General features: G+C 30.5%; 1 pseudogene; it reads left to right on the forward strand.

Annotated features, from left to right (window-relative positions):
* Positions 1–4,243: 4,243 nt before the first annotated feature.
* Positions 4,244–10,904, forward strand: LOC149492239 (very-long-chain aldehyde decarbonylase GL1-9-like; annotated as a pseudogene).
* The last annotated feature ends 2,878 nt before the right edge of the window (positions 10,905–13,782 follow it).

Here is a 13,782-nt window from a genome sequence, read left to right on the forward strand (position 1 = left end):
TCTTATGTTGAAATAGGAGCATCGGATGATGAAGAGGAAGAAGATCAAATCATCATGGGTACCTCAGAAGACGAATATCAAGAAGAGGAAGAAGACGAAGAGGAGGAGGAAGCCGATGATAATGAAGACACTTAATACTTAGAACAGTTTTACTGTTACAAATTGATAGATGTATATCTAATATATTAATGAAGAATTTCAATGTTATTCACTTTCTTTACTCATATGTGCCACATGTTCTACAATTCATATAATTGTATACATACATATCTAGGTTCTAATATTTACAGTACAAATGGCTAGAGGTAGAGCGTTTGATTCAGACACGTCCTGCAGTGGTTCGCGTGGAGGTCGTGGCCTAGGACGCAGTACCCATGGACGAGGAGGGACTATCCCTCCTACTTCTTCAGGTACGTCTGGGGCTTCATCCTCTGCTCAGCAGCAAGTACTGACGCCATCACTTCCTTTTGTTCCTTCCTCTTGAACCCCAGTTTCTGGACCAGTACAGTCTTCACCAGCTGCACAGTCACCTACTGTACAAGGTAATCATAAATGTCATTACTGTCATTTCAATTATATATTAATTTATATGCATTTATAACATTTGTCACTTCTTTTGCAGTTTCACCAGATCCACATAACAGCCTCAGTTTGGTAGCGAGATAGTAAATACTTATTCACTTTTTCCTCTGTACTTGGTTTTGTTCAGATTTTGATGCTTTCGTCTAATTATATTTCACTTGTGTTTTTTTTCTCAGCATATATCCACCCTCTCGAGCATCGAGGCAAATTATGAGGATAATCAAGCTACAACTCCATAAAGAAGGATACACATGGGATGTCATACCACAAGAGGCGAGAGACTTTTATTAGGAAGAGTTTCAGGTACGCTTTGGTTTAAGTTATGTCATCATTCAATGTTTACAATTAATCAAGATACCTCTTTTTATTGAAATTTTATTTTTCATTTTTGCAGAAGCATTTCTTATGGGATGAGGCAATTACGGCTATGCTGAAAGTGGCCTGGGAGAAGTTATGCGCTGATCGCTATGCTGACTTCACCTATAGGATGCGAAAAGTGGTAAGAAGCAGCAGTGCGTGTCTCAAGAGATATGGGAGAGCTGGCAAAAGGCTTGGGAGGATCCTACATTCAAGAGAAAGCGGGAGATATTTGCACAAAATAGGCGCAGTGAGACTGGCAGTGATGGAGCAAGACCTTCTCGACATACAGGTGGATCAATATCTGCTATAGAGACAGCTCATTATTAGTGAACTAACTAGTCACAGTATATGAAACTGATGTTTAATGAAAGACACTATATTAATATATCATGCATAAAAATTCATTACAGGCTAAAAAATTTGGTCGTGAGCCCACACCGATTGAGGTGTTTACATACACTCACACGAAGGACCACGATCTTAATACGTTTGTCGACAGACGTGCGGTGAGCGTCAATGTAAGTAACAATGAAGAATATTTACATTTACCCTTTAGTCGTTTCGAATATGTACAAAGTTCAATATAATAAAGCTTGCAACTGCATTGATTAATTAATTTTTTATTTTCAGGGGAACTATACTATAGCTCGCAAGCGTCTTGTTTCTTCTCAGACTGAATCTGAAGCTGAGTCAAGAATTGATGAGGTAGCACTTTATCTCGAGGCTGTAGGAGGCAAGAAGAAGAGGAAGGTATATGGCAGGGTCTCAGGCATTAGAGTTTTACTGCGGCTCAGCATCTCACACTTCTGCAGGCAGCACAGGACCACAGCTCGAGCACAGTGCCGAGGAGTTTACTGCATTATGGGCTCGTGTTGATGACCAGTAGAGACAGATTGTAGAACTTAGAGCGCATGTCATGCGGTTGTCTGGTCAGTCCGGTGCGGTACTTATTCCTCTGATCCTGCGCCTGCTACAGATCGAAATGTTTCAACATCTCAGCAGCAGCCACTACCGTCTCCTGATCCCAATGCTGCAGACAATACCTTAGTCACTCCTGCCGACACTACAACACATCCAGTAGGTACTCCTCCCGGCGATTCGACATTGGATCGTGCAAATGACCAACCGCATAGATTTGATTTCAGACCTTTTTAGCTTTCTAGTGGTTTTTTGAAATTTTGTTTAGTACATTAACTACATTAACAATTACATTTTTATATTGTTTTGAATTGCATTTGTGATATATATATATATATATATATATATTATATATGCCAATTTTAACAATTGCAAAAAAATTATGGTTTTATAATATTATTTATTATTATTTTTTGTATTTTGAGACAGATTTGTGACCGAACTGCAACCAAAAAACTTTAAAATTTGCAACCGATTTGTGACTACATTTCATAATTGCGACAGACTGTTTCTCCGACCAATTTGTGACGCGTTTCAAAAGGAAAATACGACCAAATTTTGCGACGAGCACTTTTGCGACAGATGGTAATCGGTCGCTAAGTTTATTAGCAACTGATTTATTGCGTTTTGTCAGTCGCAAAATGGCTTTTTTTTTTTTTTTGTACTGTACTATGATTCATTCTTTATGGACTTATCTCTTTGATGAGCTACAATTGTACTACCATCTTGTATTACTATAAATATTGAACTTTGAAATACTTTTCAGTGTACATGCTACTAATATGACACTATAATCTCACTGAGTTGACGACTCACTCAAGCGTCTGTGGTTTCAGGTGGAAGTGATCCAAATCCGTCAGCTTCTTGATTTCCTTCTTCCAACAAGAAGCCTGTGAATAATGTAAATAATTATTAGATATTATAAATTGATGATAAGTTATATGAACTCTAGTTAGTCCGTAGTACCTTTGTGAATGATATTAGTATGAGATGTATGTAAGCTATAATGTACACAGTATTATAATGGTGTGATTTATGATTATACAAAATGTATGAAAGATTGTATTCGATGATCCTGGGAATTAAATGAAAGTACATAAGTTGACTGTAGCTCACCTAAATAACTAATCAAGATAAGCAATATGTTGAATTGGATTAATTTTGTTGTGGATTCTATGAGGTACCCAGTACCTTAAACTTACCTAGACCCTAGGACCTCACACCATCAATTTTTAGAGTGTGACAATCATGATGATGGAGGAAGAAAAAAAAAAGCTAACTATTAATTTATTATATTTTTGGTAGATAGTAGAAAACTGTAAATTCTTTATTCATTGCTTCATATTCATATGTGTGTATTAGTTATTTATAATTTTTTTTAATTCATGTAATTATTATATATATATATATATATAATCCTATAATTTATTAAGTCGGTAAATTGTATGATTTGAGTATTTGAGTTTTAAGAGAGTTTTACTAAAATTGGGTAGAAAAATATAAGTATAATTTTTATTTAATTTATTATTGTTATTATTTTTTTATCATTATTTTCCAAAAGAAATCTCTTTACTTACAATTATATATATATATATATATATATATATAATATAATAGATATATATATATATCTATATATATATATTATATATATATATAAATAACATTTACACCTACCTATAATTAAAATAAATTCTTATTATTTAAGTTTATTATCATTTATATCAAATAATCATATTTTAAAAATTAATATTCATTTACAATAACAATCTATATCTATATTTCAATTTTAAATTTTATTTTTTATTTGATCATTTAAAATTCCTTTTATATTTAAAATAATTAACTATATTATATTTGAATATTTATTATTTTTCAATTTTAGATTGAATTGTTTAATTTTTTATGTCCTTTATTTAGAATAATATTGATTTTTACATCTATATCTTTATTTATGGGGAATTTTGTTTATATGTCTTTCAAATTTGTAATTCTATATATCTTTATTTATAAGTAATGTTTATCTAAAGGTTTTTATATTGTATGTATTTATTTTAGTTTATATATATATATATATATATATATATATATATTATAATTTTTTATTTGCTTTTTTATTTTTTTGAAGTTGTAGAATTTATTTATTATAAGTATTTATTTTATGTGTAATAAAAAGTAATATAAATATAATGTATAATAATAAAACAATTGGTGCAATGCATAGCTCTTGGACTAGTTAAAAAATAATAATAATAAAAATAAAAGAAAATATTGGCGGACGAAAATATCAAGCTCCACGTGCGCCTATAACCAGAAAATGGTAAAATTTAAAAATTAAAAGAAAAGAAAGAGAGAATTGCAGAAGGGAGAAAGATCCATCATTTTCTGGTCTCCCAAACAAAATAAAAAAAAGGTGTTGACAGTGTAGGGCAAGTGAGGCTTCAGTCTTAGGCGGCAAGGCCTTCCTCTTTCTTTCTGTCTGGCATTTCAGCCTTTGACAACTAAGAAAGAACCAAAAAGGTCCAACGTCAAGGGAAGAAAAAAAAATTTAAAACCACACACCTGTCACCAACAAGTGTTTGATCCAAAACAGCACAGCAGGCGCTTGCTTTTGGTAGATCTGATTGACATTTTTGCTTTAAGTCGTTTACGATCTCTATCTGTGTAAGTCACATTGCGTTTCCGTTTTCTTTTTTTTTTTTTTTCTTTCCTTCAATTTCTGTTTCTGTTTAAATTTTTAGCCGTTTGGTTGCTGGGAAATGGAGGAATTTTGAGAAATGTTTTGTTTAAACAGATTTTCTTGTCAAACTTCAACTTTTATGCCTTTTGTTTTTCTTAAGAAAAAACTTTGTTCGTTTTTAAATGAAAGCAATGTCAGGCTATTTGTCGTTTTTCTTTTTTTCTTTCCCTAAATTATCTTAATTATTTATTCTTTTCCCACAAATTGAATAGAAGAACTGTGAATCTTTAATTTCATTCTCTGTTTGTTGCCTAATTTTTAGGCAGGAGTACGCTAAATAAAATGCACTCTACCTTCAAAGTTTCTAACTTCTGATTTTTTTTTTTTTTTTTTAATTTTTTGGTTCTCAGGTATGTGGAATTCACATTCCCTTATAGATCTTTGATGTGGCTTCAAAGGTGGAGAGTTTGAAGCTGTAATCTAAGTTTTCAAATAAGTACCAGTGACTATTTCTTCGCTGGTTAATTGAATCAATTATGGTGTTTTGGGAAGGTTATGTGAGTGACGAAGCAATGGGCACATTTGCCCCAATTGTGGTCTACTGGTTGTATGCTGGACTTTATCAGATTTTGCCACCGTTGGATAAATACCGGTTGCACACAAGAAAAGAGGAGAAAGAGAAGAACTTGGTACCATTGCCAAAGGTGGTCAAGGGTGTTTTGCTGCAACAGTTAGTTCAGGCGATAGTCGCCCATGGGCTCTTTTTGGTTCGTTATTTAACTTAAATAGAAAAATTTATATTTTCTATCTATGGCATGTTATGATATGATTATTCTTGCTAATGTAAATAGTGAGTAGAGAGGTTACTGAAAGAGGTTACTGAATATTCTTGATAATTACTGATTAGATAGGTTACTGATTATTCTTGATAATTACATGCAAATTTCAATCTATGTACAGAAATATAGGCCATAGAAAGAGGTTGCTGAATTAGAGAGGAAAGGAGGACAGAGTGCTGCTTCTGATGTTATACCGAGGAAAGAGATTTTAAGCTTAATTTTATCTAGAATGGCTGCAAATTAACTTACCTTAGTGATATATTATACACTAAACATTTGAAAATATGATGGAAGAATTCGGAATACAGTTTTTGTATCACCTAGGACCTTGCTTGTGTGATGGACGTTCGTGATAGCCTCTCCATGGAGGAGTAGCAATTATCTTTTGGTACATGGAGCATTTTTTCTAATCATAATTAGAGTGATTAAGCAGAAGTAAAATATTTGCACCGAGTTTGGTTTGTGGAAGGAGCAGGAAACCAAGGTTAGATTAAACGGTATGATGGTGCCCAAGTGCAAACAAGTCAATATTTAGGCTGTGTGTTCCAGAAGGGAGTCTCATAGATGATGATATTTCTTATGGAATTCAAGTACAATGGATGAAATGGAGGAGTGCTACTGACGTACTATGCGATAGGAAGATATCTAACAAATGAAAGATCATCTCTATTGGACGGTGGTGAGACTGGCAATACTATCTGAGAGTGAATGTTGGGCACCGAATACTCAACATATTCACAAGATGGATGTTACGGAGATGCGAATATTGGGATGGATGGTGGTCACACAAAGTTGGACAAAATTAGGAATGATCACATTAGACAAAAGGTGCAAGTAGCAGATATTGTAAATAAAGGATTCATATAGCCGACTCTAATTAGTTTGGGACTAAGGTTTAGTTGTTTTAATGAAGTGTTATTCTTCCAGTAAATATTTATGAAAAAATTTTGCATATGAGCATAGCTGAATCCTTAGATGGGGGATGTTTGTAGTGGGTGTGGTAGCTTGGAAAGAAGCAAATTTTTAGGTTTAAAGTGGGCTCATATTAGATGATTAATAGTTAAAAGAGTTTTTTTTTTTTTTTTTTTTTTGTTTTTTTATTGCAGCTTTTGTTTACCATGGAAATACAGTTTGAAAATTTGTCCTTTTAATATTTGACTGTCTTTGAAATGTTTTAAATGCAGATGCTTGGACTTGGAAATAAAAGAATTTAACAAGAATTATCAAATTTAACATTTCAACTCAATTTTTTTAAAAGCCTGCAATTCTCGTTAATGGCATAGGCATGCTAGTTTACAACAGAATCTTCACAATTTTCAAAATTACTTTTGAGATTTTTCCTTAACAAAAATCTTGTGCAAAAAACCCTGCTTCATTCCTTCATGATTGATTTCTTAGGATTGGAAAATGGAATTATGACTAATGAAGCATCCTGATTGAGTAATACTTGCTTTGAACTGTATGTGGTATGCGTATTTTCACCCAGGTTTGTAAAATGCTCATTCTAGTACCTAAGAGTGGAACTCAGCACATATATGCTACCTGCATAACGCTGTGGCATCATTGCTATGGAGTCTCATGAGAGTAGCGGTATGGAAATCAACAGCCTAACTTCTAGCAATTTCTGAATGAGGCTGGTTAATGTCTATATAATTGTATTGGCGTTGATTATGTTTGGCCTGCATATGCAGCATGTTCCCTAAAATTGTTTTTATTTTTTTATGTTTTGGAAAACCTTCCATTTTTTTCCTTTTTGAAGCCAGTCAAAAATATTGATTTCATACTATCTTTTATTTTTCACTTATCCTATTAAATATTATAGGTTGGACAGTTGAGGAAAACACATTTGTGTTTATCTGTATCTTGTTTTATTTTTTCTTTAAAGATTTTTGGATGCTTGTAAGAGATTCTCCAAAGAACAAATGGATAATATATTGGCATTAGACTTCATATATCTGGAGAATTTATAGAAGGCCCAGAAACTTTAACATAATTATTGTTCCTGAAGTTGTCTCATGCGTCCATTGTTATTAAACACTGTACGCAACATAAAAAATTTGCAAAAAAGCACATAATACAGCTATCTCACCATATCTAGATGTTGCAACTTGCATATGATGCTCCCGCTCCATATCAAAACTTGACAACAAGATTAATGTCCATAAACCTTTGAATTTGGTATTCTACAGCCACATCTTAGCATTTAATTTGATACACTTAAATGATATAATTTTGGCATTCTTTCTGTTTCTTACATCTTCCGAGTTCCAATTTGAACACTAATGTCACATCTAATTATGTTTTATAATGAAATTTTGACTCATATGTTATTTAAGGAAACTTAAACGTCCTGACTATAATATTACTGTTGTGTTGTGTGTGAAAAACTTTTATCTCTAGTTGTTTCTCATATAATAAAACACCTTCATACCTGTAGCATATATCCTTAAGACTGATGGATATATTAAAATTTTTAGTTATTTATAGTTTGATGCTGTCATCATTTTATGATAACATGCATCTCCTGGACGTTTAATTGTTCCAGGTTATATTTAGTGATAAAATGTTGGTCTTTTGCTTTCAAATTCATCATTCCAAGTAAAGAACTAACGTGTGAAAGAGTTGCACTAATTCAAAATATTGGCCATTCTAATATTTAGTTTGTCTTTGGATATTTAGCTATGGATTCCATGGAAAAGAGTTTTTTTGTATCTTCCATAGAGGATTACATGGTGATATGCATATATGGGAGAGGATGGGGACTAGTAAGCATGTCCTTTATTACTTAAATTCATACATTATTTCAAGGTAGATCCCATTCACTAGTTCTCATTAAGATGGCTTTATACTGTGAGCACTATCATGTCGGGGAAAAAAAAAAACAAAACAAACTGGTGTTTTTTTCTAAAATAATCCAATCAGTTAGTTTTACTTTAGAATAAATTGGTTAATTCGGTTAAAAAGATAAAACTAACCAAATTGAACCTAATTGTGTATATTTATACATTGTGTGTGTTTGTGCATGAGATAAACTGAACCAGAATTTGTAAAACTCCAAATTGAGCTGAATACTCGCTCATATTTCCCATTGATGCACTCATTAAATGTTATTTTATGGAATTTTGACTAGATCATAGCATGCCATGGATATAAGTACCAAAGCCCCATGAAACCTTTGTGGAAAACCAAATTGATGAATGTTTAGTATCTTCAATTTAGGGATCTTATTTATTCAACCTGATGATCTTTTAGTTTGTCAATATTTTCAATATCACATGACACTTTCTTTTTTAAGCTCCTATTTACTTTTCTTTATTATTGGGTTGGGATTTTTTCCTTTTTTTTTTTGGGGGGGGGGGGGGTGCTGGGGGGGCAGGTGTTCGTGCTCAGAAAGATTGTATGATATCTTTTTGAGTCTGAAAAGTGAATGTTTCCTTTTATTATATTTGTGCAGTCCTACATATAAACCTTGAGTTATATAATTTATTGTCAATATGTTATGTGAACTTTGAGCTTGCATGTACGTATTTTATCATGCTGGTAGCATGAATTTTGCTGGCTAAGGAATAGCATTGTAAAATTCTTATTGAAATCAGATTTCAAATTACTAAGAAAAGAAAAAAGATCCATTCTTTTTGTTGCTAGCTACTTGATGCATGCGGAGGAACATTTTTAGATATCGTTATATTGTTGAACCACTATCTTTTCTTTAAATTTTTAATATCATGACTAGGATTCTTAAATTTTTACCTTTTCCTTCTTGGTGTTTTCTTGCTTTTCCAAAGAACTTGTTTGTTCCATCACCTCTTGGATGCTATTTCAACATCCTCTCTCCTCTCCTCCTCCTTTCACAATTGATCTTAATTCTCTTAGTCAGCTAGGTTCACATTGGTTTATCTTGATTGCTTGCTGCTGAGCACGACTCCCTTTTAGCTTTCATGTTCTTGTTCTTATAATGTGATGATAGAAGCAAAGCATAACATTGCTGGATTGGTAGGTCTAGCACCTGATTTGTATTTGATTAGCTACTGGAAATTTACTTTGATAAAACATTTTTTTTTTTTTTTTAAGAAAAGAGAGATCTAAGACAGAAGTCATTGCAACTTCCAGCTTCCTATCTTCACCTGGCCAAATTCATTTCATTTAAACTCGGCTAGTAGAACTAATTGAAGTTGTTTCATTTGTATTGCTGAATTAAGAATGAATGAAAGGAACCATAGCCTAATGCCTTCCTGAGTGAGATGCCTACTGAGCCTATGAAAACTAATTAGAGATCTTACATGGAAAATGCTTTTTATTCATAATTTTCCATTCTGTGCTCTGCTGGAGGTAATGTTGGTGTTTGAATGAAAAATCCTGTTTCTATAAAGTTGCTCGGTAAAAGCTGAATGGAAGATTGCTTGGTCTGTTTGATGACTTGACATGTTATTAGTTTTGTTCTCTTGCTTTTGCTTTTGGTGCATTAGTTTTGAAAGAGACAGTGCACATTAGTTGACTCCTTGATGTTGGATACGTTAAGCAGTTCTTGTCTGACATGAGGATATCAGCTAGTTACTGAGAGGTTGGTAGGATCTTCGATGATAAGAATATCAATTATTTGATAATATTATTTGAATTGAAATATTTTGTGAATTTTGAAATACCTGCTGATTTTTTATTTTTATCAATCAATGATTAACTTTTAATAGTCCTGCTCTTTTGCTGCAGTTGACCTCAACGATGGATCCATCTGGGGTCATAGTCCAGCCCTCCATTCCTATCCAAATCATGCAGATTATTATTGCTATGTTCGTGATGGACACATGGCAATATTTTGTGCACAGGTATATGCATCAGAACAAATTCTTATACCGCCACATCCATTCACAACATCATAGGCTAGTTGTCCCATATGCAATTGGGGCACTTTATAATCACCCACTGGAGGGTCTATTGCTTGACACAGTAGGTGGTGCCATTTCCTTTCTAATATCAGGAATGACTGCACGAACCGGAGTAATTTTCTTCTGTTTTGCTATCATTAAAACTGTAGATGATCACTGTGGACTTTGGTTGCCTGGCAATATATTTCACATTGTTTTCCAGAATAACACTGCTTACCACGACATCCATCATCAACTTCAAGGCACAAAGTACAATTATTCTCAGCCATTCTTCTCAATATGGGAAAATTCTGGGAACCCACATGCCTTATGATCTAGTTAAGCGAGCCGAAGGTGGTTTTGAGGCAAGGTTGGTGAAAAAAGACTAGTTCAAATTTGATTATTTTCTGTCATTTTGAAATTATCACTTAACAGAGAAATATTCTTTTCGGTTGAGACTAAAATTGTTGGAAAGTTGAATTAGAATTGGTTGTTAATGCATTTATGTTCGTAGGCTTTCTAGCATAAGAGTGGTTTTGGGTGTTCAACCATCTATTCTAGTTAATTGGCTGTTATTCATGTAGTTGGTAATGGTAATTTTACCAGCCTACCTGATGAATTGTAACTGTTGCGTTCTGTATGTAGCATATTTATTTGTTCTAACTTGACTTAGTTGCGTTGCAAGCCTGATTCAGTATTTAATTTTTATTTGATTACTAATGTATTCTATATGACAAATAATATTTGTCTTAAAAAAATATTATATTGGAATTTATTTTACTATATTTGAAAAATTAAAGGCTCAATACATAAATTCACTCTTATATCTATGTAAAAAAAAATCTGTGGCACATTCAATTTTTATGTTCAAATATTAAATACTTTAACTTATAAAATCGTATTTATTAAATACTTCAACTTGTAAAACTTATTCTGTTGAATTCGCAAATTTGTGAAATTGGATCGATTAAATATTTATTTGATAAGATAGTTAAAAAATGTCAAAATTATTGTTTCAAACATATCAAGTGAATATTTTGCCATATCAAAAATAATTATTATTGATAGTATGGAAAATGATACAATTTTACCAAAGTTGTAATATTAGAGGTATAACAAGCTCCTCAAAAAGTTTGCATGCTATGTAAGGTTTTTTTTGGTAAGTAAAATGGTAAATTTATGCATTGTTATACATTAAATTAATTATTTAATGATAAACAGAGATTCAAGTAGTTCTACAAACCAAATTTGAGTGTTATATATATAAATCCTAAATCAAAAAAAAAAAAAAAAAAAAAATCAAAAACCTTACTTGGCGCTTTTTCCTTTTGAGTATTTCCTTTTTTCCTTTTTTTACAAATTTTTTAAATTTAATTAATTGTTAAACATTTTTTTCTCATATCTAATCTAATGTATAGAAATTTTAAATGTTTAATTCTTTAAAATTTTTGAATTTTAAAATTAAAACTTTTAAATCCTTTGAATTTTTTGAATTTGGAATTGAAACTTTTAATACCTTTGAATTTTTTTTCTATATATATACTTATATCTATCTATATATACTATCATATTAATCAATTCAGTTATTTTCTTTCACGGTAGTCTTTTTTTTATTTTTTATTTTTGGGCTGAGTTTTGATTGTACTTTCTCTATTTATTTTATATCATTGCCTTTTCTTCTTTGATCAAGGTAATGTTAACTCTTCGATTTTTTCTTTTTCTATTTTTTCTTCTTTTCTGTGCATCCCGTGATTTCTCCTATCTTTAATCTTTGTTTATTTAATAATATTTTCTTTATTATCTGTCACATGTGTGTAGTTGCAGGTATAAAAAATATATTGATGGAGATGAACAGAAGTAAAGTTAAATATAAATCCATTTATGTATTTTTTTTTTAAATGTATTATATTTTTAGCAAATTGTGTATAAGCTGTAAATTTTTTATTTATTGATTCAAATATATATATATATATATATATATATATATATATATTAATTATTTATAATATTTTAATTCATGTAATTATTATTATAATATATGTTTTTATTGATATATTGCGTATATTTAAGTATTTGATATGGTTTGAGTTTTTGAGTTTTGAAAGAGTTTCACTAAAAATAAATTAATAAATTGAGTAGAGAAATATAAATAATATTTATTTATTTATTAGTATTATTATTGTTATTGTTATTATTATTATTATTATGCCATTTAGATCAAAGAGAAATCTCTCCACTATTACAGTTTTATATATATATATATATATATATATATATATAAAACTCAATAAACATATTTTAAAATAGCAAAAGAATTTGATAACATTAAAAATAAATACATTTAATAAATAAACAAGGATTGAGATACCTTATCATTTATAGTTAAAAAATATTCTTGTCATTTAAATTTTAATTTTATTATCTAAATATTAAAAAATCATATCTAAAGAATCATATTTTTCAAAATTAATATTCATTAACAATAATTATCTATATCTATATTTCAATTTAGAATTTTTATTTTTATTAGATAATTTAAAATACTTTTTAATTTAAAAATTATTATTTATTTAAAATAGTTAACTATATATATTTGAATATCTAAATTTTTTTAGTTTTTGATTGAATTGTTTAATTTTTTATCCATTATTTATAATAATTATATATTTATATTATCAAATTTATAGATGAATTTTTTTGTATGTTTTTTAAATTTATAATTTTACAAAAATAATTTAACTAATACTTATTGTCTAGGACTTTTGTATTTTTACCCTAATAGTTATATATATAATATATATATATATATAGATATATATATATATATATATAATATATATTTATTTATTTTCTGAAGTTGTAAGATTTATTTATTTTTTTTAGAAATATTTACTTTTATATGTATAACAAAAAGTAACTTTTTAATACAATGTACAATAATAAAGTAAAAAAGCAACCTGCGCAACGAGCGGCTTCCACCTAGTTTAAAATTTGATTGAAATCAAGTTAAATCTTGAATTTTGAGTTTTGTTATAGAGTCTAGTTGGCAACATAATCCTGCTATGCTAACAAAAATTGTCTATCTAAATAGCATTTACGGTCTGATGCAGAATCAAGAAAGCAAACCAGTAGAGAAGGAAGATGGTTTATTAATTTTGTTCCTATCATCAGCTTCCAAATTACTCGTACAAATACCAAGTTTCCTTTTCAAAGAACCACTTCAAAAATTTTTCAAAATTATTCTATTTCACCAATAATCTCTGCAGGAACATGAACCTTGCTTAAACCTATGAAACCTAACGCGATCCCTCACAATAATTTCTCGATTATATATCTTTGACATAAGCTTAATAACTACATGACAATCCCCACATATCCTAAGATTCTTAATCACTTGAATTGGCATTCCCCTAGTACTAATTAAACCAAAAGCCACAGCCAATTTCTCACTATGATGGCAAATGCATTCTCCTTCTCCTCGTCTCCAATGTCATGCAACACAAAATTGTCTCTGCCAATAACCCATATTCCTTAATCTTAA

This window comes from Jatropha curcas, unplaced genomic scaffold, assembly GCF_041381405.1.
Source record: "Jatropha curcas cultivar XTBG-Jc1 unplaced genomic scaffold, XTBG_Jcur_1.0 HiC_scaffold_39_pilon, whole genome shotgun sequence".
NCBI lineage: Eukaryota > Viridiplantae > Streptophyta > Magnoliopsida > Malpighiales > Euphorbiaceae > Jatropha > Jatropha curcas.